Source organism: Aulonocara sp. 'chitande type north' Nkhata Bay, linkage group LG7 (assembly GCF_057382095.1).
Source record: "Aulonocara sp. 'chitande type north' Nkhata Bay isolate Kocher_YH1m ecotype deep benthic linkage group LG7, A_spYH_male_GT1.1, whole genome shotgun sequence".
Classification (NCBI taxonomy): domain Eukaryota; kingdom Metazoa; phylum Chordata; class Actinopteri; order Cichliformes; family Cichlidae; genus Aulonocara; species Aulonocara sp. 'chitande type north' Nkhata Bay.
Window position 1 is genome coordinate 613,800 of NC_141350.1, and position 26,438 is coordinate 640,237.

General features: G+C 47.2%; 1 pseudogene; it reads left to right on the forward strand.

Moving 5' to 3' along the window:
• The window catches only part of LOC147324222 (uncharacterized), a 51,311-nt pseudogene that overhangs the window by 19,234 nt on the left and 5,639 nt on the right, over positions 1-26,438 (forward strand).

Sequence of the window (26,438 nt, forward strand, 5' to 3'; positions counted from 1 at the left end):
GCACCGCAGCAATTTCCTAATGTTGTAAACCTGCTCAACATTTGGCAATAAAACCCTTTCTGATTCTGATTCTGATTTAAAGCTCATTTCTCTGTGCTCATGTTTTCAGATCAACACTGAGTTTAAGAGAATTGCCACCATCCCCCCTCAGACAAAGTTCGTGGCTCAGCTGGCTCTCCACCTGGACAACCTGGTGAAGTTGGTCAACAGAAGAGCAGAGCTTGGACTAATACTGAAAAGAATTGTGGCATGAATGGATAATGTAAGTGATTAAGCCTCAACATTCACTTAACATGATCCTCTTTGGATGAAACTTTATAATTGTGGAAGATTTCAAATGTTTCCCATGATAGTCAAAGGAGCTTGCAAAGAAAAGCGCCTGGACTTCTTTAAGTTGCTTGAAGACGTTTCACCTCTCATCCGAGAAGCTTCTTCAGTTCTAAGGTCAAATGGTGGAGAGTCCCAGATATAAACCTAGTGGGAGTGACCCCCCACAGAGGGACAAAAGGACCCCCTGATGATCCTCTAATCGCCTGAGCCAAGGTGGGAAACTGGGCGTGGGTCCCAATCAGCCAGAGTTTCGGGTGTGTTCATTGTGAAACCTGGCCCCACCTTATCATGCAAATTCCTGAGGTCAGATGGCCCAGGATGTGAGTGGGCGTTAAGGCGTCTGGGAAGGGATCTCAAAACTGGATTATAGATGGCAGAGAGTTGGTGTCGTAAACCCCCGCCTCTGTTCAAAGATGGTCGCTCACAGTGGACATAGATGGCTTCTTTCACTCCTCTTTCAAACCATCTGTCCTCTCTGTCCAAAATGTGAACATTGGCATCCTCGAAAGAGTGTCCTTTGTCCTTAAGATGCAGATGGACTGCTGAGTCTTGTCCTGTGGAGGTGGCTCTTCTGTGTTGTGCCATGCGCTTGTGAAGTGGCTGTTTGGTCTCTCCAATGTAGAGGTCTGAGCATTCCTCGCTGCACTGTACAGCATACACCACATTGTTAAGTTTGTGTTTTGGCGTTTTGTCTTTCGGGTGAACCAGTTTCTGTCTGAGCGTGTTGCTGGGTCTGAAATACACTGGGATGTCATGCTTGGAGAAAACTCTCCTGAGTTTCTCTGATACGCCGGCTACATAAAGAAGTCCAGACGCTTTTCTTTGCAAGCTCCTTTGACTACGATGACCTGGATGACTGAGAACCTTCACAGACATGTTTCCCATGATAAATTCTCTCATTTTGTATTTTTATATCTGCTTGTTTTTTTAACCTTCACTTTGTCAACTTATTATTAATTGCCAGTAAATCTATTATTAATTTGTGTGCCTTTACTTTAAAAACATTCATGTAAAGTACACTATTAAAACTTAAATGAAGGACAAGAGCTGAATGAAGATGCTAATTACATACATTTCATTTCAGTGTGAAGATGTTGATGCTGAGTGTGTCAAGGGAGTGTGTATCAAGGTTCATGGTTCAAGGTTCTTTATTTGTCACATGCATAGTTATACAAGTATAACACACAGTGAAATCTACATGGGTGAAGACCCTGGCATGCTTATCCGGGAGTATGTGGTATGTACTTGTCTTTTTTTTTCTTTTTTTTCGGACTTTCCACAGTGTCATATTACTTGCTTGGCATGAAATGACTAACATGGAAGAACGTGCCATCAGTGAGACTGTTGAAGACACCACTGTTTGAATTTATCTCCTTAAAGAGCAAGCTTCAGCAGATGAACAAGAGTTGTCCTTGCAGGCATCAGGGTGGCGAAGAATTTGGATAATGTAGCATTTGCTGTGATAATGCTATTTGGACTCATGTATGCATTAAACCTTGCCTACCCTGCGGACCTGAGCTACAACGTTGACGTTTTCCAGAAGGTTTTCATGGAACTGGATGGAGCTAAACTCTCTAAAGTTCTTGCTTTCAAAAACCATCTGTTTGGTCCCGCCTTCACTGTTGTGATTGGGGTGGGGGTAGGGACACGCTTAGGGCGTCGGGGGGTTCCCCGGAGGCATCTTCCTTGGGGGGCTCAACCCGGGGTAGCGGTCATGTCCGGTTGGGGGCTCTTTTGGCTCTCGGGTGACTGTTTCCTCATGGCTGCGTGCAGCGGGGCTAGGGGAGGGTCTGTGCTGACGGACGTGGGTTACTGACCTGGTAGCCTGGCTGTCCCCTGGGTGGGTCCGGGATGGGCGTGAGGTTCTGGGGGCGCTCCGTCTCTGGGCTGGGGCCCTGGCCGGGCCTCGGGGCCTTGGGTCCTGGTTTGTGTGTTGCCGGGGTTGTGGGCGGGTGGGTGCATGGGGGCCCAGCCCTGGCGCAGGGTGCCGCCGGTGCGTCGAGCCACCTGGGGGGCTCTTCAACTGGTGGGGGAGGTTGTTACACCTTGCAGGAGCTTTCCTCTCCTCAGGAACTCTCTGCAGGAGGGGGAGATACAGGAGAGGTGGAGGAAGATCTCAGCCTGGGCGTCTATTGTCTCATGTAGTCTGGAAGATGAGTGGATGGTGGGGTGGGTGCAGCTTTCTCTGTGGTGGGGTTGGGTGGACTGTCCCGGGATCTGTGGGGCCGGGGGGTGCTGCTGCGCTGGGCCCCGGTCTGGATGGGCCTGGGCCCCCTTTCCCTGGCGGGTCGCGGAGTATGGGAGTGCCTACTGGGGTCAGCGGGGGAGCTGGCCCCAGGGAGGGGTCACTTGCCCCTCCCTTCCTTCCCTCCCCATCTCCAGCTGCCTCCCCCTTCCCGCTCCACCACAACCACCCACACATGCAGGACCTTGGAGTAGGGGTATGTCACCAGGGTGCAGAGGAGGCTACCCCCCCCCCCCCCCCCTGTCCCCTTCTGGCTGCCTCTGCCACAATTTTATCCCACAACTTAGACATTCACATTACTTACTCACACTCTCATTACACATACATATAGGATCTTGGGGGTGGGCACGATACACGGAATCCAATGTTAAATACACGTAGAGGTTCAAGGTTCAAGGTTCTTTATTATTTGTCACATGCATAGTTATACAAGTATAACACACAGTGAAATGTAGCCTGACACGCTCCTCGACATGTGCAAAAATTGGGGGGGGGGGGGGGGGGGTGTAGAGGAAGAACATTGTGTGTATGTATATATATATATATATATATATATATATATATATAGAGCAGCTGGATAGCGTAGTGGTTAAACTACACGCCTTTGGAACAGAGGATCGCAAGTTCGATTCCTGCCTGGGGCGTCTGTATCCAGTAAGGGTCCTAAGGCTAGACCCCCTATGCTAAGCAAGCCTACCGCAGACATGAGCGAGACAGATAAATATGAAGGCATGCCGGCTCGGACGTCGCCCGGATCAACAAGGTCCGCGTCAGGTGTTGAGGAACCAGGGCACCCTGACGAAAAGTGGGCTACTGGAACAAGAAGGCATCGGTGGGCAAGAGACGAAAACAGGGCATTGTTGGAATGCTACTACGCAAGTAACCCTGGCGGAAGGGGCTACATGAATAGGATGAGGGACCTATGGATTCTTCGATACCCAACATCCACAATGACGGCGAAACAACTAGTAGCTCAGTGTTCCAACATTCGAAAGAAGGGACTGCTCTCACAGCTAGAGATTGACGAGGTACAACACAAATGCTACGGCAAGGAGGAGTCAGGACGCCAGGTCAGGGGGGAGATATCATCACCCGAGATTGGGTACATAGCCCCAAGTGCGATAGGAGAAGGATCGTTGAGTGCGAGAGGAACTGACCTGAAAAATAGGATCATGGCCAAGCTTGAAACCTGGATCCCCCGTAGCCGGTTACCAAGATTACGTGAAGTACCCTCAGAAGGTCTGCTAGATGATGTTAATGCAGCACTACGGGCAATACCTACAACCACGATTACCGACACTAACAAGCTCATCTACAATACGGCAACAGTGATCAGTGAGATGCTTGGCTACAAGTTGAACAGCGACAAGGGGCAGTACCCTCCATGGAGAAGGAGGCTAGAGGGCAAGATCAAAGTAGCACGGAGGGAGGTTAGCCAACTAACGGAGTTGCAGAAAGGTGCGACAAATAAGGTGCCTAAGAAATACAGCAAGCTGTCCATACCTGAGGCCTTGGAAACTGCCAAGCAAAGACTCACAGCCTTGGCCAGCCGCTTGAGGAGGTACACCAGAGAGATAGAAGGCAGGAGAATAAACCAGCTGTTCTCCACAGAACCAGCAAAGGTGTACTCTCAGTGGCAAGGGAACAATAAGAGAACAGCACCACCAAGGCTGGAGACGGAGCAATACTGGAAGAGCATATGGGAGAAGGATGCAACCCATAACGGCAATGCTCAGTGGCTAGAGGATCTGAGGGCAGACCACAGCGACCTCCCTGAACAGGGTCCAGTAACCATCACAGTGGCAGATATCCAAGAAAGGGTCTCCAGTATGAAGAGTTGGACAGCACCAGGGCCCGACATGGTTCACGCCTACTGGCTGAAGAAGCTGACTGCACTCCACGAGCGTCTGGCAGCACAAATGAACCAGCTGCTAGTTAACGAGAGACACCCGGAATGGCTAACTGAAGGCCGGACGGTCCTGATCCCCAAGGACCCCAAGAAGGGACCGGTCCCCTCCAACTACCGACCAATAACCTGCCTCAGTACTACATGGCATCATATCGGCTAAGATGAACAGGCACATGGGTCAATACATGAGCGGGACACAGAAAGGAATTGGCAAGAATACCAGAGGCGCAAAACACCAGCTACTGGTAGACAGAACAATCAGCCGAGACTGCAAGACCAGACTGACCAACCTGTGCACTGCCTGGATTGATTACAAGAAGGCCTATGACTCAATGCCCCACAGCTGGATACTGGAATGCCTAGAATTGTACAAGATCAATGGGACCCTAAGAGCCTTCATCAGGAACTCAATGGGGATGTGGCGTACAACACTAGAGGCCAACTCCAAGCCCATAGCACAAGTCACCATCAAGTGCGGGATCTACCAAGGAGATGCTCTGTCCCCACTGCTGTTCTGCATAGGCCTAAACCCCCTCAGTGAGATCATTAACAAGACTGGCTACGGATACCGACTACGGAACGGAGCAGTTGTCAGCCACCTCCTGTACATGGATGACATCAAGCTGTATGCCAAGAGTGAACGAGACATCGATTCACTGATCCACACTACCAGGCTATACAGCAATGACATTGGAATGTCGTTCGGACTGGAGAAGTGTAGTCGGATGGTAACAAAGAGAGGGAAGGTAGTCAGAACTGAGGGGATTGAACTACCAGAAGGCAACATTGCAGACATAGAGGACAGTTACAAGTACTTGGGGATCCCACAGGCGAATGGGAACCATGAAGAGGCCGCTAGAAAAGCTGCAACCACCAAGTACCTGCAGAGGGTCAGGCAAGTCCTGAGGAGTCAGCTGAATGGTAAGAACAAGATCCGGGCCATCAACACGTACGCCCTGCCCGTGATCAGGTACCCTGCTGGGGTAATAGGCTGGCCAAAGGAGGAGATAGAAGCCACTGACATAAAGACAAGAAAGCTCCTTACCATGCATGGAGGGTTTCACCCCAAATCCAGCACCCTGAGGCTGTACGCTAAGCGGAAGGAAGGGGGCCGGGGACTGGTGAGTGTCAGCACCACAGTCCAGGATGAGACAACGAACATCCAAGAATACATTGGGAAGATGGCCCCAACTGACCGAGTGCTCAGTGAATACCTCAGGCAGCAGAAACCCAAGAAAGAGGAGGGAGACGAGGAACCATCATGGAAGGACAGGCCCCTGCACGGTATGTACCACCGGCAGATAGAGGAGGTGGCTGATATCCAGAAATCCTACCAGTGGCTGGACAAAGCTGGACTGAAAGACAGCACAGAAGCACTAATCATGGCAGCACAAGAACAAGCTCTGAGCACAAGATCCATAGAGGCTGGGGTCTATCACACCAGGCAAGACCCCAGGTGCAGGCTGTGTAAAGATGCCCCAGAGACAATCCAGCACATAACAGCAGGGTGCAAGATGCTAGCAGGCAAGGCATACATGGAACGCCATAACCAAGTGGCCGGCATAGTGTACAGGAACATCTGTGCCGAGTATAACCTGGAAGTCCCGAGGTCAAAATGGGAGATGCCCCCAAGGGTGGTGGAGAATGACCGAGCTAAGATCCTGTGGGACTTCCAGATACAGACGGACAAAATGGTGGTGGCTAACCAACCGGACATAGTGGTGGTAGACAAACAGAAGAAGACGGCCGTAGTGATCGATGTAGCGGTTCCGAATGACAGCAATATCAGGAAGAAGGAACACGAGAAGCTGGAGAAATACCAAGGGCTCAGAGAAGAGCTCGAGAGGATGTGGAGGGTGAAGGTAACGGTGGTCCCCGTGGTAATCGGAGCACTAGGTGCGGTGACTCCCAAGCTAGGCGAGTGGCTCCAGCAGATCCCGGGAACAACATCGGAGATCTCTGTCCAGAAGAGCGCAGTCCTGGGAACAGCTAAGATACTGCGCAGGACCCTCAAGCTCCCAGGCCTCTGGTAGAGGACCCGAGCTTGAAGGATAAACCGCCCGCAGGGGCGTGCTGGGTGTTTTTTTTTAATATATATATATATATATATATATACACATATAGTATATACACTGGGTGAATGTGCAGTAGTAGCAGCAAGCAGGTGAATTCTGTACATTAATATGAATAGATATCTGACTATTTTACAGGATAGACAATATAAACATATTTAAAATTAAAGGAATTGAAATGTACATTGTGCCTTGGTTTAGTGTCTGGAAGAGTCCTGTCTCAGTCAATTATTGATTTGATTTATTATTAATGACTATCGCCCTGTAGCCCTCACCTCAGTAGTGATGAAGTGCTTTGAACGCCTGGTCAGAGACTTCATCATTTCTTCACTACCAGACACACTGGACCCACTACAGTTCGCTTACCGTCCAAATCGTTCCACAGACGATGCCATCTCTCATCTCCTCCACACATCACTCACTCACTTGGACACTAGAAGGGGGAATTATGTTAAAATGCTCTTCATAGACTACAGCTCTGCATTTAATACCATAATTCCCTCCACACTCACCACCAAGCTGGAGCATCTGGGACTCAGCTCATCTATGTGTCAGTGGATCTCCAACTTCCTAACTGGCAGACCACAGGCAGTAAGGATGGGCGGACATGTCTCAGCCTCCACCACTCTCAGCACTGGAGCCCCCCAGGGGTGTGTTCTGAGCCCCCTGCTGTACTCTTTGTACACATATGACTGTGTGGCCACTACCAGCTCCACCACCATCATCAAGTTTGCTGACGACACCGTCGTGGTGGGCCTGATCTCTGATAACAACGAGACGGCCTACGTGAAGGAGATTAGGAATCTGGAGAACTGGTGCCAGAGGAACAACCTCCTTCTAAACGTCAGTAAGACAAAGGAGCTGATAGTGGACTTCAGCACTGAGCAGGAGAGGAACTACCAGACCCCCGTCATCAACGAGTGCCCAGTGGAGAGAGTGGACAGCTTCAAATACCTCGGAGTTCACATCACGCAGGACCTGTCATGGTCCTGTCACATCAACACCGTGGTGAAAAAGGCCCGACAGCGTCTCTACCACCTCAGACGCTTGAGAGACTTCCAACTGCCCTCCAAGGTGCTCAGGAACTTTTACTCGTGCACCATAGAGAGCATCCTGGCGGGAAACATCTTAACCTGGTTCGGGAACAGCACCATGCAGGACAGACGAGCTCTACAGAGGGTTGTGCGGTCAGCTGAGCGCACCATCCGCTCCGAGCTCCCTGACCTGCACTCAATCTACAGCAGGCGGTGCCGGACTAAGGCCAGGAAGATCGTGAAGGACCTCAGCCATCCCAACAACAGACTGTTCTCTCTGTTGAGGTCAGGAAAGCGATTCCGCTCCCTGAAGACCAACACAGAGAGACTGAGGAGGAGCTTCTTCCCGCAGGCGATACGGTCTCTCAATCACACCACCACACAGTACTGACCCACACATATGGTTCTTACACACACACTGGACTTTCTGGACATTGTTTTTGCACAACACTGGTCACTATATTCTTCATTTCCAGTTAATACTTGTACAGCTGCTGTTATTGTGTATATATTTATTTATATTTAGATTTCTTCATACATTCTTATATAGTTCTATATTGTGTATTGTGTATTTTGTTGTACAGTTATTTTATTTTCAACTTTAATTTATATATTTTATCTTATTCTTCCCAGTTAAATTTACCCTTCATTCTAATTTGTGTTGTACAGTTATTTCATTTTTAACCTTAATTTATATTTTATTCCTTCCTAGTTAAATTTACCCTTTTTAATCTTATTCATAGCCTTTCCTTTTTTGTTTTCTTTAGGTCACGAGCAGTTGTCCAAGCATTTCACTACATATCGTACTGTGTATGACTGTGTACGTGACAAATAAAATTTGAATTTGAATTTGAATTTGAATTATAGATGATGTGAGAGGGTGGGTGTGTGTGTTTAGGGCACGGATGGCTTGGGGATAGAAGCTCCTCTTGAGTCTCTCTGTCCTTGCCCGGAAGATGCGGAACCTTCTACCAGATTGCAGAAGTTGGAACAGTTTGTTGCCAGGATGGGACGGGTCCTTCAGTATCTGCGCTGCTCTAGTCCAGCATCTCCTGGTGTAGGTGTCCTGAAGCGGGGGGAGAGCAATCCTGCAGCAGCGTTCTGCTGTACGGATCACTCTCTGGAGAGCTTTTTGGTCCTTCACACAGCTGTTCCCAAACCACGATGTCATGTTCTGTGTGAGGATGCTCTCCACAGCGCCTGTATAGAAAATCCTGAGGATCTTTGGAGAGACCCTGAACTTCTTCAGTTGTCGTAGGTGATACAGGCGCTGCCTAGCCTTTTTGGTCTGGACCTGAATGTGGGCAGCCCATGTCAGGTCTGAGGAGATGTGGACACCAAGATACTTGAAGGACTGCACCCTCTCCACTGGAGCTCCATTGATGATGATGGGCTTGTAGTCTCTGTGCTGACCCCTTCTGAAGTCCACCACCAGCTCCTTGGTCTTGCTGACGTTCAGCTGGAGGTGGTTGTCCTGGCACCACGATGCCAGATTCTTCACTTCATCCATGTAGGCCGCCTCATCGTTGTTGGAGATGGCACCCAACACCACTGTGTCGTCAGCAAACTTCACAATGGTGTTGGAGCCATGGGTGGCCACACAGTCTGAAGTGTAGAGGGAGTAGAGCAGTGGCGAGAGGACACATCCCTGAGGTGCTCCTGTGTTGATGGTGATGCTGTTGGAGAAGCACCTGCCCACCCTCACCACCTGAGTTCTGCCAGTGAGGAAGTCCAACACCCATGCACACAGACGGCTGTTAAGTCCCAGATCCCTCAGCTTTGTGAACAGTCTGCAGGGCACTATTGTGTTAAACGCTGAACTGTAATCAACAAACAGCATTCGCACATAGTTACCCTGTTTCTTGTCCACGTGGCTGAGAGTGGTGTGTAGGACGTGGGCGATGGCATCCTCTGTGGATCTGTTGGATCTGTAGGCGAACTGCAGCGGATCTGTGGTGTCTGGGATGGAGGAGGAGATGATGTTCTTCAGCAGCCTCTCAAACACCTTCATTACTACCGAGGTCAGTGCAACTGGCCGGTAATCGTTCAGGGATGAGGGGTTGCTGTTCTTGGGCACAGGGATGATGGTGGATCTTTTGAAGCATGTGGGGACCACAGACTTCGCCAGGGACTCGTTGAAGATGTAAGTGAACACACCTGCTAGCTGGTCAGCACAGCAGCGCAGCAGACGGCCGGTGATACCGTCTGGCCCCGCCGCTTTCCTTGTGTTCACTCTCCTCAGTGCCGCTCGGACGTCATGCTCCGCGATGCTGGTCACCGGTCTCTCGCTGATGACGTCACTGTCCTCGGTAGTCAGGCGGTAGATAGCATTAGCCAGTTTGGATTCGGGAGACAGACACTATCTCTACTTTTAAGATTAGGCTTAAAACTTTCCTTTTTTCTAAAGCATATAGTTAGGGCTGGACCAGGTGACCCTGAATCCTCCCTTTGTTATGCTGCAATAGATGTAGGCTGCCGGGGGATTCCCATGATGCATTGAGTTTTTCCTTTCCAGTCACCTTTCTCACTCACTATGTATTAATAGACCTCTCTGCATTGAATCATATCTGTTATTAACCTCTGTCTCTCTTCCACAGCATGTCTTTATCCTGTCTTCCTTCTCTCACCCCAACCGGTCGCAGCAGATGGCCGCCCCTCCCTGAGCCTGGTTCTGCCGGAGGTTTCTTCCTGTTAAAAGGGAGTTTTTCCTTCCCACTGTCGCCAAAGTGCTTGCTCATAGGGGGTCATATGATTGTTGGGTTTTTCTCTGTATCTATGAAGCGCCTTGAGGCGACTTTTGTTGTGATTTGGCGCTATATAAATAAAATTGAATTGAATTGAATTAGCCGCCTGGCTAACCTCGAAACGGGCGTAGAACCGATTCAGCTCGTTGGTGAATGCAGAGTCGGCGTTGATCGGCGCAGTGTCCCTGGCTTTGTAGTCCGTAATGGTGCGTAATCCGTGCCACATACTCCGTGTGTCGCCCTGGTGGAAGCGGGACTCCACACGTTCCCGGTACCTGCGTTTGGCATCTCTCGCCGCACGCCGTATGAGGCCGCTTTGTAGGCGCTCATATCGCCAGTGGCGAGACCCGCGTTGTAGGAGGCGGTCCTGGCGTTTACTGCAGTGCGGATCGATCTGTCCATCCACGGTTTCTGGTTTGGGAATGTGGTGACTCTCGCAGTGGGGATAATCTCCACGTAGACATTGAGGGCTAGCAGGAGGGACCATGCGCTTACCTGCTGCTCTCTGGCAGGTAGCTCCATGTCCTCCTGGGTTTTAAATGCACCTTAGAACACACATGCATCAACACTACAATGAGCGAGTGGAGGGAGGTTTGGAGTCTTCTCTCACCCCCGTTCTCTGCGGCCTGCTGGAGCGGGGGGGCTAGGAGGAGTTGGCCGTCCGACTGCGGTCTGGAGTGTGGGGCCTCCCTGCTGCGGCGGAGTCGGGGTGGTCTGCCTCCCCCCACTGCAGGGAAAAGGGTAACACCACCTGGGTCTGGGTGCAGTTCCCCCCTCCAGGGGCAAGGGTACCTAGACCCGGTTTGTAGAGTACGCTTGGGGAGTGTGATTGTGTGTACAGCGTCTCTTTATGTCTGTCTCCACGCTGGTTGAGTGTGGAGTAAGTGTATATGAGAGCATGAGGGTGGGAATGGATGTTTGTGTCTGTGTGTGCCTGTATGTCTGTGTCTATATGTCAGGTTGAGTATCAGACGCCACCTCTCTGGGGACATCTCAGGCCCTCCAAGGTTTGGAGGCCTATCTCCACTCACCGGCCTCTCGGCCGGGGGCTCGGTCACTCAGGCACGGCTGGCTGCCGGCGGAGCTCACGGGCGCGTCACTGCAACTCCCCCTGGCTTCTGCTCCACGGCTGCTGAGTGAGCCCTCATCTGGGACTCTCCTCAGCTCTTACTGGGACAGTGGCGCGGCTGCCCCTCTGTTGGTCTTCCTTGGTCTCTTGTGTTCTGGGGGCCTCTGGATGTCTGGAGTTTTGATCTCCTCCATACCTGCTTCATACCCTGGTGGACGGGGCTGTGGCCCCCCCACACTCCCTAGCAGATCGTTACATGGGGAAACCTTTGGAATGCAAGCATGCTGATCCACACAGGTATGCACACAGGTGTACATACGGGTATTCACAGACGCGGACTACAGCTTTCTTGGCTGCTGCCTCAAAGCACATTGTGCGCTGTCTATTTTGCGTGCTGCACAATATCGTTTATTATTTAGTATCTACTGATATCTACTGCTAGCTAGTTTATTGTGATGGTGCCGGTTTTTTTTACTATGTTGCACTTTGTTGTTTGCTTTCTCTTCTGTTTTTTTTCTCCATACAGGTGATCCAGGTGTTTTTTTTTTTTTTTTCTTTCTTTCTTCCCCCCCTTCTCACCGTCTCTTCACCCCTTTGGTTTTCTTTCTCTCCCTCTCTTTCTTTCATTCTTTCTCCCTGTCCTATCCCCCAGTCATGTCTGTCCCGTTTGTAGCAACTGAAAATAAAATCAATTCATAATTATAATAAAGGTCAATCAAATGGACCAATATGGCAAGGCCATGATGATCCGCTTGGTAAAATAAATCCGCTTGGGATATTTCTTGGCCTTAAGACAACAATTCTGATGGCTAAAGATCCAAACGGGACACAAAAACCCCCCCAAAAAACCCCCATCTGTTTCATTGAGAAGTCAAAGACTGCACTGCATTGAAAAACTGCAATTCTTTGCAGTTTTTCATTTTGTGTTCAGTAACCTTGTGAGTTTCGTACCTGGCACCCGCCATTTCACAGGTAATCTCCTCCCTCTTAGGTATTTGGTAATGCTCCCGTTTGATGTTTTCATTTAGATCCTTCGGATCTATGCATATTCTCAGGTCACCACTCTTTTTCTTTACACACACCATGGAGTTGACCCAGTCGGTTGGCTCTTCAACCTTTCTTATCATTCCCAGGGCTGTCATTCTGTCCAATTCCTTCTTCAACTTATCTTTCAGTGGCACAGGAACTCTTCTGGCAGCATGCACAACTGGCTTTGCATTTTCCTTCAGTGAGATTTTGTATGTGAAGGGTAAGGTGCCCAGTCCTTTAAAAACATCTGCAAAGCTCTGAACTATGTCGCCTACAGAGTCAGGTGGCGAGTCCACATCTGCGTTGATGTAATACACGTGTCTCACCAATCCAAGATCTTCACAGGCTTTGTCACCAAGCAGTGACTCATGTGCTTCAGCAACGATAGAGAAGCACAGGTGGTGCACTTTATCCTTTACTGTCACTTTTAGTCTGCATGTGCCAAAACTCTCAATCTCCTGTCCATTGTAGTCTTTCAGGGCCGATTTTGCTTTTTGTATTTTGGGCTTTTCTTTCATTTCTTTGATGTCAGATAAACTGATCAGATTTGCTTTAGCACCAGTGTCTAGTTTCAATGTGACAAGCATCCCATTAATCGCCAGTGGCACTGTCCATTTGTCTTCCACTACGGCATTTATCTCTGTGTCTGGCTCAGTTTCACAGTTAACCAGACCAACAAAAAATGTGTCGCTGAGATCAGCATCTTCAACTGTGTTTATTGGTCGTTTTGTCTTGTTCTCTTTACCTTTTGAGAAGCATTGCTTGGCAAAGTGGTTCTTTCCGTGGCAGGCGGAGCATATTTTACCATAAGCTGGACACTTTTTGGGCATGTGCTTCAGGCCACAGCGCTTGCAATCCAACATCCTGCTGTCAGATTGTGGCAGTATGCGTTTCTTTCTCTGACTGGAAACTGCTCCCACAGTAGCGCTGTCACCGATGGCAATGGCACCCGTTTCACTGAAAGTCTTAACATGCTGCTGTGACAACTCACACGCTTGACAAATCCATATGGCTCCCTCTAGCGTCAGGTCAGTGTCTCTCAGCAGCCGTTCCCTGACTTTTCTGTCCACCACGCCAAAAAACAACCAACAACAACCACCTTGTGGTATGGCATGAAACTACGTTAACTTACAGAAACAGCTGCTTATCATTACAGTGTTTACAGCAGGAAGAATGGTAAAAACGGCGTTTTCTACAGACAGCGCTAGCAAACACTCTCCGCTTGCGAGTGAAAAAAGAAAAAGAAAAAACACCTCTTCCCTATTGGTGTTAGTTTACTATGTCAGCCAATCAAAAAAATGATATGGCAACATGTGACACTTGGTTGTTTAGGAAGAGGGGACAGATTTAGGAGTGACACCCGCGACGGAAAGCGGGCGAGCGAAAGACAGAGAGAAAGCGAGTTTTCATATGTGAGACATTAGTGACGTTTAGCGTGTTTGGAGGCTGTAGTTAGTGTGTTATGTAGTTATGGTTTTGTATTGTGTGTCAGTTATACTGCTGAATTTCACATTTTCTCCAAAAAAAAGCCGTCAAAGGCAGATTCCAGTGTAAACGCTGTTCCCACATGGAAAACTGGACTGATGCACCTCCTGCTGTCAGACCTGCAGGTTTAGGCCTGTGGTGTTCTCCTCTGTCTTATACTGAACACAAACTACATTTTTTGGACTGGCACAAATAATTTGTGTGCCTTCTTATTTGATGCAGCACACCTGATTGTTCTGGAAATAGATTTAAATGGTTATATAAAAACCGCCTGAGGCCTTGGCTGCATTTTTAGGTAAATAGTATCATATAACTTTGTTGTTTGCAAAACTTGTGCATAATTTTTAGAAATGTACAATTTCTATTTGCATTTCAAGTTATGACAATGATTCATTAAACATGTTTGTGGGTTTTACAGTAAGAAATATAACTTTTTTCTACTCGGATTTTGAATTTTCTGTCTTAATTTAGATCAACTGTGCTAATATAGTATACTAAAATGAAAAAAATAACTCAAATTTCAGATATTTGAGGTTGTGCTGAAAATAATGGTACCAAACAAGGCAAGAAAAACATATTTTAAAGGTGAAATATAGAGTTAAAATCAAAATTTGTCAAAAACTTGCCAATTATACCCTGGACCCCAGAGGGTTAAAACGGGAAAAGCAAGTGTTTGCCAATACAAACCTGCAACAGCTCTGTCACCTGGCTTGCCTCCACGCATCTGACGGGAGAAAGCCGGGACAGGCTTACTATGACCTACATGCCATCCGATTGGCTGAGCAAAGTCATGTGGTTGGAGTCATGTATTTGTGATGCGTTCATTGGCAGGCAATAAGTGCAGGAAATTACTAAATTCTAGTAAAACAGATTTTACTCTGGGTTACACACTGTTAATTAATTAATCAACTTGGTCTCTTCACCTCTAGAAGATTTCTTGGTTTCTGGGTGTCTGGAGAAATAACGAAACTGATGTGTACAGTGGGGTCCCTTAGGAGGTTAATCTGCCCATGACCTTACCAGTGCTATTTATGACACTTAGGAAGCTAGCTGCTTGAGAGCCTTATTCTCCCTTTTCAATTCATTTTTATTGAATCAAACGATGAAAAAATGTCAGGGGGCAGTAAATGCCACATTAAAGAGGAAAATCACGCTTGAAGAACTTTTTCTGACTGATTATAGCAAAGATTCCCAGCATGCTAACATGGTAGTTTACCATTTACAGTGAAGACATTTGCACAACTCTGTTGCTTGTGAAGCTCGCACACAAGAATTTCACTCACATGTGCTGTACCAATGTACCTGCACATGTGATGTGACAATAAAAGTGATTTGATTTGATTTGATTTGAAATGGTGTTTAAACCCACAAACTCAACGTTTTTAAATTGTTTCAGGTAGTACTGTGTTTGATTAAAAACTAGCCTACAAAATATGTCTAAGAACATGTTTAGGAAGGGATATACCAAACACATACAAGTAAATATGAACAACATCTGTGATCCATCCATTCTGCCTGAATGCATACATCGTATTCCACATGTGCATTTATGTTTAGGCTCTTTGCCTGTAGGACAGCATGACACAGTGATCACGGTCCAGCTGATTAATGCTGGTTTCTGTCAGCTCACATTAACTTCCTAAATGCAATATTTATCAGTTCTGTTACACTAGGTCACTGATTCCCAATTAGCTGGAAGCTGCAGAAGGGATTTGACTCCATCCCTCAAGCTGTACCATCAAATGAAACAGGAGAAAGTTCAGCCTAATCAAGCAAATCATTTGGAAAAAATGATGGTGTTGTTATGATTTGTGCCACTGTCTTCCAGCAAAAATAGTAACAATGAAAGGACAATGAATGACGCCTAGAATAAAATCAGAGCTACTGGTACCTGTTTGGTGTTTGGGATGGTTTTCTTACCAGGTCATTTTCCCAAAATAACTGTTGACAGCTGACAAATATTTGTTACTGTGAACAAGTACAAGTCTTAAACAATGTGAAATTTAAATTCTGCTTATTGTCTTAAAATGTCGACTGAATCACTGTAATTTCTAATGAAGTAAACTTGCCAAAAGGTAAATGCTAGAGGGTGGCTGTAGCTCAGGAGGTAGAGCTGGTCACCTACTGATCGGAAGGTTGGTGGTTCGATCCCTGGCTCCTCCAGTCTGCATGTCACGTTTCCTTGGGCAAGATACTAACCCCAACTTGCTCTCCAATGCATCCATCGGAGTATGAATGTGTGTGAATGTACTTAGAAAGCACTATGTATAGATAAAGTGCTTGTGAGAATGGGCGTGATTGGGTGAATGAGACATGTTGTATTGAGCGCTTAGAGTACTCTGGGGGAGTAGAAAAGTGCTATATACAAATCAGTCCATTTACTTATAGAGCAGTCTAAAACTGAAAGGAAGAAATAATTTATTTAACAAACATTAATTCAAAATGGAGACACAGTGTATGAAAAACTAAGTAAACCCCTTGTTGTTCCCAGAGGAATAAAGAGGGTAGGCAGCAGTCTGGTGCTGCTAATCAACTGTGCTTGGTTAAGCAGTGGTGGTCTGGAGCATTGTGAGCAGTGTGTGTATTGACTAATTGCAATTGTTGCTGCCCATGAGTGCTGAAAGGGTTATAAGGCTATCTTCAAACAATTTCAGGTCCATCAATCTACAGCAAGAAAGATAATTCACAAGTGAAAACATTGGCGACAGCTGCCAATCTTCCCACAAGTGGATGTCCCAGCAAATTCTCCTCAAGGTTAGATTATGCATTGCTCAGAGAGATTTAAATAAAATTCCCAAGAGCTCTACAGGCCTTAGTTAGCATGTTAAATGATAAAGCCAATGACAATAACAACAGAAAAAGGATGGCATGCATAGCTTCTGAAAGCATGAAAAGTTTAAATAAAAACAACTAAACAACGGACTCATATCTATTTATTTTATTACTTCATTAACTTAAGACATACTTCATCATCATCACCTTTATTTATAGAGCACTTTAAAACAACCACAGCTAACGCAAAGTGCTGTACACTGGAATTAAATAATAAAATTATATAAGATAGAAATAAAAGCCAAATAAAAGAAAAAAGTAAATTAATTAGTTAGTTTCTCTTGTAATTAAATTAGTTATTAACTAAGTCTCACTGAGGTCAAAAGCCAGACTGAAAATGGGTTTTAAGTAGTGCTGTCAGCGTTAATGCCGTTAATACCACGTTAACGGGGATTTGCCGCATTAATGCGGTTAGCTTGTTAATGCATTAGCGCCGTGCAGTGCTGGCACGGGGTGATCCGCGTTAACTCCCTAACTGGGATTTGCTGTGTTAATGTGGTTATGGTGTTAACGTCGTATGAATGAGATTAATGCTGACAGCACTAGTTTTAAGACATGTTTTAAAAGTGGACAGTGAATGATTCTTTCTAACGTGCAAGGGCAAGTTATTCCATGATTTAGGAGCCACAACACCACCTGGGTCTGGGTGCAGTTCCCCTCTCCAGGGGCAAGGGTACCTAGACCCGGTTTGTAGAGTACGCTTGGGGAGTGTGATCGTGTGTACAGCGTCTCTTTATGTCTGTCTCCACGTTGATTGAGTGTGGAGTAAGTGCATATGAGAGCATGAGGGTGGGAATGGATGTTTGTATCTGTGTATGTCTGTGTCTATATGTCAGGTTGGGTGTCAGGCGCCACCTCTCTGGGGACATCTCAGGCCCTCCAAGGTTTGGAGGCCTATCTCCCCCTACCACCACTTCCCCTGCCAGTGGCGGACTCCCTCAGACATCGGTGCGTTGGTGGTTCTTTGTGTCCGGGGATGGGCGTCCAGGTACACACCGGCTCACTCCTTGGCGACCGCTTATCGGGGCCTGGAGCCTGGGGCTCGCTCGGGCCACTTCGGAGGTGGGGTGCCCCTGGCCTCTCGGCCTGGGGCTCGGTCACTCAGGCACGGCTGGCTGCCGGCGGAGCTCACGGGCGCGTCACTGCAACCCCCCCTGGCTTCTGCTCCGCGGCTGCTGAGTGAGCCCTCATCTGGGACTCTCCTCAGCTCTTTCTGGGACAGTGGCGCGGCTGCCCCTCTGTTGGTCTTCCTTGGTCTCTTGTGCTCTGGGGGCCTCTGGATGTCTGGAGTTTTGATCTCCTCCATACCTGCTTCATGCCCTGGAGGACGGGGCTGTGGCCCCCCCACACCCTCTAGCAGATCATTACATGAAGGAATCTTTTAAAAACAAGCACGTCCATGCTCACAGGTGTACACACGGGTGATCACACCCACAAACTACACCCTTTTTGGCTCCTACCTCAAAGCACACTGTGTTCTGTTGATCTTACGTGCTGCACAATAATGTTTAATATTTAGTATTTACTGTCATATTCCCATATATCATTGCTTGTTTTCTTTTTTCTTTCTCAACAGGTGACCCAGGTGATTGATATATGCATTTTTTTTCTGCTCATTCTGTTGGTTTTTGGTTTTTGCCCTTCTCCCCCGTCCCTCTTCTCAGCTGTTTCTCTTTCCCTCTTTCTTTCTCCCCTTCTTTCCTCCAGTCAAGTCTGTCCCGTATTCAGCAAGTGAAAATAAAATAAACAATAAAAGGTGAATCAAATGGACCATTACGGCAAGGCTGGGATGGTCAATTTGGTATCTTTCTTTGCCTTTAGACAATAATTCTGATGCAAAAGAGCCAAACGGGACAGGCAAAAAAAAAAAAAAAAGATTTAGGAGCCACGATAGAAAATGCCCCGCCCCCTCTGAGCTTCCTCCTGGATCTTGGTACCTCCAGGAGCAGCTGGGCAGCTGACCTAAGAGACCAACAGGGTGTGTAGGGATGGTCAGAGAGGTAAGACGGGGCAAGACTGTGAAAGCATTTAAAAAAAACATGCGAATTTTAAAATGAACTCTAAAAGACACAGGCAGCCAGTGCAGCCAACACAGGATTATATGCTCTCTTTTATGAGTTCCTGTTAGCAGTCGTGTAGCGGCATTTTGAACCAGCTGAGAAAGTGAGTTACAGTCGTCCAGAGAGGAAGAAATAAAAGCATTGATCCTGTTTCAAAGTGCTGCCTAGAAAGAAAAAAAAAGTTTACTCTTGCCAGTCGCCTTAAATGACAAAAACTGGACTTCACCACTGCTCTGATTTGGCTATCTAACTTAAAATCACTGTCCAACTTAAAACCAAGGTCAGTAACAACAGGTTTAAAATAAACTTCCAGGGGTCCCAAATCAAACAGAGGAGGACTCACAGGGACCACTGGGTCCAAACAATACCATCTCTGTTTTCTTTTCATTAAAATGTAAAAACTTTAAAGCCAACCAAGCTTTAATGTCATCTAGACATGTCAAGAGAGGTTTAATGGAGATGCCATCCTTCTGCTTTAGTGGCAAATAAATTTGGCAGTCACTTGCATAACAATGAAAAGAGATCCCACGCCTTCTAAGGATGGAACCCAGCGGCAACAAATACAGGAAAAACAGCAGTGGCCCTAAAATTGAGCCCTGTGGGACGCCGCTGATGAGAAGCTGAAGATGATTCGGAACCAAGAAGGCTAACAGAGAGATATTTTGGATTACTAAAGTAGTGACGCACAAGGCAAGGCAAGGCAAGGCAAGTTTATTTGTTTAGCACAATTCAACAACAAGGTGATTCAAAGTGCTTTACAGAGACATTAGAAACAAAAACAAATAAAAAGCAGGATTTAAAATTGATTTAAACAAGCAAACAAACTAACTAACTAATTAACAAACAAACAAACAAACAAACAAACCTGTATATAAAATCAAAACAGATAAAATCAGAACAATAGATAAAATCAATAGTTAAAATGTTAGTTTTAAAATTTAAGCTTAAAAGTGTGGATTTGGTGCTTTATTCAAATGCAGCTGAGAACAGGTGAGTCTTCAACCTGGATTTAAATAAACTGAGTGTTTCAGCTGATCTGAGGATTTCTGGGAGTTTGTTCCAGATATAAGGAGCATAAAAGCTGAATGCAGCTTCTCCGTGTCTGGTTCTGACTCTGGGAACTGATAAAAGACCGGACTTTTATCAGTTCCCAGAGGACTTTTAATTCCTAAGGAAAATTTAAGTGGCGATATCATCTGAATTCCAGGAGCGGGACCACTCCTCCTTCACGCCCCCTCTGGCCTCAGGCTATAAAAGCCCCCCTTCACCTGCTGTTCTCTTTTTTTTTTTTTTTTTTTTTTTTGTGTCCCGTTTGGATCTTTAGCCATCAGAATTGTTGTCTTAAGGCCAAGAAAGATGCCAAGCGGATTTATTTTACCAAGTGGATCATCATGGTTCAAGGTTCAAGGTTCTTTATTTGTCACATGCATAGTTATACAAGTATAACACACAGTGAAATGTAGCCTGACACGCTCCTCGACATGTGCAAAAATTGGGGGGGGGGGGGCTGTAGAGGAAGAACATTATATATATATATACATACATATAGTATATACACTGGGTGAATGTGCAGTAGTAGCAGCAAGCAGGTGAATTCTGAACATTAATATGAATAGACATCTGACTATTTTACAGGATAGACAATATAAACATATTTAAAATTAAAGGAATTGAAATGTACATTGTGCCTTGGTTTAGAGTGTCTGGAAGAGTCCTGTCTCAGTCAGTTATAGATGATGTGAGAGGGCGGGTGTGTGTGTTTAGGGCACGGATGGCTTGGGGATAGAAGCTCCTCTTGAGTCTCTCTGTCCTTGCCCGGAAGATGCGGAACCTTCTACCAGATTGCAGAAGTTGGAACAGTTTGTTGCCAGGATGGGACGGGTCCTTCAGTATCTGCGCTGCTCTAGTCCAGCATCTCCTGGTGTAGGTGTCCTGAAGCGGGGGGAGAGCAATCCTGCAGCAGCGTTCTGCTGTACGGATCACTCTCTGGAGAGCTTTTTGGTCCTTCACACAGCTGTTCCCAAATCACGATGTCATGTTCTGTGTGAGGATGCTCTCCACAGCGCCTGTATAGAAAATCCTGAGGATCTTTGGAGAGACCCTGAACTTCTTCAGTTGTCGTAGGTGATACAGGCGCTGCCTAGCCTTTTTGGTCTGGACCTGAATGTGGGCAGCCCATGTCAGGTCTGAGGAGATGTGGACACCAAGATACTTGAAGGACTGCACCCTCTCCACTGGAGCTCCATTGATGATGATGGGCTTGTAGTCTCTGTGCTGACCCCTTCTGAAGTCCACCACCAGCTCCTTGGTCTTGCTGACGTTCAGCTGGAGGTGGTTGTCCTGGCACCACGATGCCAGATTCTTCACTTCATCCATGTAGGCCGCCTCATCGTTGTTGGAGATGGCACCCAACACCACTGTGTCGTCAGCAAACTTCACAATGGTGTTGGAGCCATGGGTGGCCACACAGTCTGAAGTGTAGAGGGAGTAGAGCAGTGGCGAGAGGACACATCCCTGAGGTGCTCCTGTGTTGATGGTGATGCTGTTGGAGAAGCACCTGCCCACCCTCACCACCTGAGTTCTGCCAGTGAGGAAGTCCAACACCCATGCACACAGACGGCTGTTAAGTCCCAGATCCCTCAGCTTTGTGAACAGTCTGCAGGGCACTATTGTGTTAAACGCTGAACTGTAATCAACAAACAGCATTCGCACATAGTTACCCTGTTTCTTGTCCACGTGGCTGAGAGTGGTGTGTAGGACGTGGGCGATGGCATCCTCTGTGGATCTGTTGGATCTGTAGGCGAACTGCAGCGGATCTGTGGTGTCTGGGATGGAGGAGGAGATGATGTTCTTCAGCAGCCTCTCAAACACCTTCATTACTACCGAGGTCAGTGCAACTGGCCGGTAATCGTTCAGGGATGAGGGGTTGCTGTTCTTGGGCACAGGGATGATGGTGGATCTTTTGAAGCATGTGGGGACCACAGACTTCGCCACGGACTCGTTGAAGATGTAAGTGAACACACCTGCTAGCTGGTCAGCACAGCAGCGCAGCAGACGGCCGGTGATGCCGTCTGGCCCCGCCGCTTTCCTTGTGTTCACTCTCCTCAGTGCCGCTCGGACGTCATGCTCCGCGATGCTGGTCACCGGTCTCTCGCTGATGACGTCACTGTCCTCGGTAGTCAGGCGGTAGATAGCATTAGCCGCCTGGCTAACCTCGAAACGGGCGTAGAACCGATTCAGCTCGTTGGTGAATGCAGAGTCGGCGTTGATCGGCGCAGTGTCCCTGGCTTTGTAGTCCGTAATGGTGCGTAGTCCGTGCCACATACTCCGTGTGTCGCCCTGGTGGAAGCGGGACTCCACACGTTCCCGGTACCGGCGTTTGGCATCTCTCACCGCGCGCCGCACACCGTATGAGGCCGCTTTGTAGGCGCTCATATCGCCAGTGGCGAGACCCGCGTTGTAGGAGGCGGTCCTGGCGTTTACTGCAGGCCTTGCCATATTGGTCCATTTGATTGACCTTTATTATAATTATGAATTTATTTTATTTTCAGTTGCTACAAACGGGACAGACATGACTGGGGGATAGGACAGGGAGAAAGAATGAAAGAAAGAGAGGGAGAGAAAGAAAACCAAAGGGGTGAAGAGACGGTGAGAAGGGGGGGAAGAAAGAAAAAAAAACCAAAAAAAAAACCACCTGGGTCACCTGTATGGAGAAAAAAAACAGAAGAGAACGCAAACAACAAAGAGCAACATAATAAAAAAACCGGCACCATCACAATAAACTAGCTAGCAGTAGATATCAGTAGATACTAAATAATAAACGATATTGTGCAGCATGCAAGATAGACAGCGCACAATGTGCTTTGAGGCAGCAGCCAAGAAAGCTGTAGTCCGCGTCTGTGAATACCCGTGTGTACACCTGTGTGCACACCTGTGTGGATCAGCATGCTTGCATTCCAAAGGTTTCCCCATGTAATGATCTGCTAGAGGGTGTGGGGGGGCCACAGCCCCGTCCTCCAGGGCATGAAGCAGGTATGGAGGAGATCAAAACTCCAGACATCCAGAGGCCCCCAGAACACAAGAGACCAAGGAAGACCAACAGAGGGGCAGCCGCACCACTGTCCCAGAAAGAGCTGAGGAGAGTCCCAGATGAGGGCTCACTCAGCAGCCGCGGAGCAGAAGCCAGGGGGAGTTGCAGTGACGCGCCCGTGAGCTCCGCTGGCAGCCAGCCGTGCCTGAGTGACCGAGCTCCAGGCTGAGAGGCCGGGGGCACTCCACCCCCGAAGTGGCCCGAGCGAGCCCCAGGCTCCAGGCCCCGATAAGCGGCAGCCAAGGAGTGAGCCGGTGTGTACCCGGACGCCCACCCCCGGACACAAAGAACCACCAACGCACCGACACCTGAGGGAGTCCGCCACTGGCAGGGGAAGTGGTGGTGGGTGGAGATAGGCCTCCAAACCTTGGAGGGCCTGAGATGTCCCCAGAGAGGTGGCGTCTGATACCCAACCTGACATATAGACACAGACATACAGGCACACACAGACACAAACATCCATTCCCACCCTCATGCTCTCATATACACTTACTCCACACTCAACCAACGTGGAGACAGACATAAAGAGACGCTGTACACACGATCACACTCCCCAAGCGTACTCTACAAACCGGGTCTAGGTACCCTTGCCCCTGGAGGGGGGAACTGCACCCAGACCCAGGTGGTGTTACCCTTTTCCCTGCGGTGGGGGGAGGCAGACCGCCCCGACTCCGTAGCAGCAGGGAGGCCCCACACTCCAGACCGCAGTCGGATGGCCAACTCCTCCTAGCCCCCCCGCTCCAGCAGGCCGCAGAGAACGGGGGTGAGAGAAGACTCCAAACCTCCCTCCACCCGCTCATTGTAGTGTTGATGCATGTGTGTTCTAAGGTGCATTTAAAACCCAGGAGGGCATGGAGCTACCTGAATATCATCTGAATTCCAGGAGCGGGACCACTCCTCCTTCACGCCCCCTCTGGCCTCAGGCTATAAAAGCCCCCCTTCACCTGCTGTTCTCATTTGCATGCCCCACCCTTCCCCCCCATTTTCCCTTTCTTCTCCTCTTCTCCTCTCTTCCTTTCCTTCATTCACTTCTCGTTAGTACACGGGATCTGCCCGGCCCCGGAGCCGTCGCCAGTCCCCTTCGAGGCCTTCCCCAAACCGCAGCACCAGTTCATACTCCCTCATCGTCCATTGTTACCGAGGATGTGGTCCCAGCTAGGGAAATGTGTAAAATGTCTTAATGCTATCGTGTAGTTGGCTTGATTGGAAAAATAAATATAGCACTTTCATTTTTATTGGGTGCCAAACTACAATTACTGCAACAAAAACAATGAACGCTGCACATCTGTGCCTGTTAAAAAACATGCCTCTATAACCAAAATACAAGCACTGCATGCCAGTGTTCTGTAGTCCCAGTCCAAAGCATGCATAAAAGGGTAGGGCTGCGTCAGGAAGTGTATCTGGTGTGGAACTGGAGGCAGCAGAGTTGAAGATGTTAAGATTTTCACTATGAGCAACCAGAATGGACCTTTTTGGAGCATTTTAGAGACAAAGTTCAGGAGGCAAGGCTGTGACAGCTTGGACATGTGCAGAAGAGGAATATTGGGAAAAGGATGGTGAATATGAAGCTGCCAGGCAAGAGGAAAGAAGGGAGACCACCGAGAAGATTCAGGGATATATTAAAGGAAGACGTGCAGGAGGTTCATGTGAAAGAAGATGATCCAAGAGATAGGATGAGATTAAATGAGACAATTTACCCCAAAGGGATCTGCTGAATGAAGAATATAATATATCAATCCACAGATTTCTTTCCAGAGTTGCACCTCGCTGGTCACTGAAAGCGAATGCAGGTTTAAGGCAGTTGAGTAATGTGCCTTGTACAACCATCACCCACTCTGAGCACCTCCCACAGACCCTTACGAAATCTGAGCTACAGAGTTGAGCCACATGGGTCAGACTGTATACACTGGTTGATTTTTTAAAGGACTGGAGATTAGGATCTCAGTATGCATGATAAAGATTTTTGAATAAATAGTTAAAGATTATTATTATTATCATTATTAGCATTACATAAGCAATAAAACATAGTACCACTCCATTGGGATTTCTTCGACCAATAATCTGTCTGTTGGTAGCAGACTGCACTGATGTGATATGATATAAGTGGGGAACCAATAAATCTCTCTTAATGTCTGCTTTTCAAATTAAAAAACATGTGTGCAGGGTGGTTCTCTGAGGTTCAAAGGCTTGCCAACAGGATGAGAGAGTAAGAGTAAGAATTTTTTATTTCAGGAAGAAAAATTGGAAAGCCAGACATAAAAAAATGAAATTGGCAAGATTAAAAAAAAAGAGCTACAATAAGATTTGAAGAGGAGAAAAGCAAAAGAAGATCAAGGCGTGGTGAAAATGACAGATAAATCAGTAGAAAACAGAGATGGGTAATTATTAGCAGAGGAGCAAACTGGGACTGTAATAAGAAGAAGATATAAACAATGAGCACAGGTAATAAGAAAAATATAAAGTTTAGAAATAAAAATTAAAAAACATAAGAAGATCATAATGAAGTGAAAGAGGTAGAAAATGTATTTTCACATATCAAGCAAATGTGCTGAGGATGTCTCCGAAAATAAGGAACAATTAAAAACAACCAGTATTTAAAAATAATTATGTTTCCTATAAATAGTACAGGGTATACTGTAGGACAACTGAACCAGGAGCAGTGATGAACTCTGGAGCACAAGGTTAGGGTCTGGTATACAGTATGAAGTAAGGATTAATCAGCGCAGCGATAACATAAATGAGAAATTCAGAAGGTGCACCTGGCTAATTACTGTCTGTCATAGGTAGACCTCTCACACAGGTCTTAGACCTCTCACAGACCTCATCACGGGACTCTTCCTTGGTATTTATTGTAAACTGTGGATAGCTAACTGGAGGTTAGTCTCCAGAGTGTTTCCTTGTATGTCAAGGTGAAACACACACACACACACACACACACACACACATACACACACACACACACACACACACACACACACACACACACACACACACACACACACAGTTAAAACCATGGTGACAGTTTCTCAGAAAAGAAAAGGTGTTTTGTTGTTGCTTCCTCCTTTTTTGTTTCTGTGTGCCTTTCTGTGTTTACTAAGTTACTGCCTTATTTGATTTGGTAGTCATTCATCTGTCGTGTCTTGGATTTAGTTTTGCATCCCCATGTCTTGCTCTCTAGATTCTGTTTACCTTGTTTCCCCCAGCTGTGTTCACTTCCCCTGATTACCTCGTTCTCGTCATGGATCAGCCCTTCCTTTGGTCTGTGTTGTGTTTTCTGTGTGGTCCATGCTTGGATGTTGTTTGTGGCTTTATATATTTTTTATCTTTTTGTATGAACTTATTTGGACAGTTTAAAGGTGGGTTAGAGAGTCTACATGTGGGTTCTTCTTTCCCCTCTGCGTTCCCTGAGGTGGTGCTATAATTACTGTGGCTGCTGTGACAAAGACGGCTTTAATATTCAAGTTACTGGCTATTTAAATCAATGCAAAAACAAAAATTCTATTTTATTTATATAACACCAGATCACTACCACAGTTGAT